Genomic DNA, 1,351 nt, shown 5'->3' on the forward strand with positions numbered 1-1,351 from the left:
ATTATTTAATATATAGAAGGTGGGAAGGGGCAGGAAAAATGTGAAATGAAGCAGGTTAAGAGGAACAGGAAATTCAGGGTTCAAGACTTTCAAAGGTGTGGATGGTGGGCCACTCCAGGCCACATCTGAGAGATAACTGGAGCAAAGTTCACAGAATTCACTATGACCTTGAGACACAATGTAGAACCAAGGGCAGATTCAACATCCTAACTCTCTTCAGGTGACAGACACTCATAAATGCCCATTCTGTAAATTTGGCATGCATAAAACTCTCCAATAGACCTTCGATGTTGATGTAAAATACTTCAGAAAGTCTCATTTTGTTGCATAGATCCAAGGGAATGAGTTTGGGATTTCTCTAATTTTTCATCTTTACATTTTCTCTTTAGCTAAGACACAGAAATGCAAGATGATTACTGAGAATTAGACTTCCAGCAGTGATTTCATTCTTCTGGGACTATTCTCTTCCTCCCAAACCAGCCTGGTCTTCTTCATCTCTTTGTTCATCATTTCCATCCTGACTGTCACAGAAAACACCCTCCTTATCCTCCTCATCTGCAGGGACTTCTGCCTCCACTCCACAATGTGCTTCCTGCTCAGCCACCTCTCCCTCATGGACATTTTGGACATTTCCAACATCATCCCCAAAATGATCATCAACTTCCTGTCTGGCACCAGAACTATCTCCTTTGCAGGCTGTGGATTCAATATCTTCCTGTCCATCATCCAGCTAGGTGGCAAGTGCCTTCTCCTGGCTGCCATGTCATATGATTGCTATGTGGCCATATGCCACCCTCTGCACTATGCCATGCTCATGAGTGACAGTGTCAGTGTCCTCTTGGCCATGGAGTCCTGGTTGATGGGGACCCTGAACTCCATAGTCCACACAGTCTATGTGTTCCACTTTCCCTTCTGGGAGCCTAGGGTGATTGATCACTATTTCTGTGAGATTCCTGCCTTACTGAAGTTGTCCTGTGTGGAAACATCACACTATGAACAAGGAGTTGATGTAAGCAGCATTATTTTCCTGTTGATCACTTTCTCCATGATCTCTGTATCTTATATCAAAATTTTGCACACTATCTTGCAAACTAAATCCTCAGAGGCCCGGAAAAAGTCCTTTTCCACCTGTTTCTTCCACATGGTTTTGATCATCATGTATTATACACCCTTTATTTTCACATATATGAGACCCAAATCCTACCACTCTCCAGGTCAGGATAAGTTCCTGGCCATATTCTACACCATCCTCACACCCAACCTCAACCCTGCCATCTACAACTTCAGGAATGAAGATGTTCTGAAGGCAATGAAAAACATGCTGAAATATATTCCCCTGGGTAAAAAGTGA

At 43.1% G+C, this 1,351-nt stretch overlaps 1 pseudogene; it reads left to right on the forward strand.

Annotated features, from left to right (window-relative positions):
* The first annotated feature begins 409 nt into the window (after positions 1-409).
* On the forward strand, positions 410-1,351 carry LOC101726348 (olfactory receptor 2AJ1-like; annotated as a pseudogene).

This window comes from Heterocephalus glaber, unplaced genomic scaffold, assembly GCF_053883595.1.
Source record: "Heterocephalus glaber isolate CG9 unplaced genomic scaffold, H.glaber_assembly_v1.0 deba00001806, whole genome shotgun sequence".
In the NCBI taxonomy this organism is placed as follows: Eukaryota; Metazoa; Chordata; class Mammalia; order Rodentia; family Bathyergidae; genus Heterocephalus; species Heterocephalus glaber.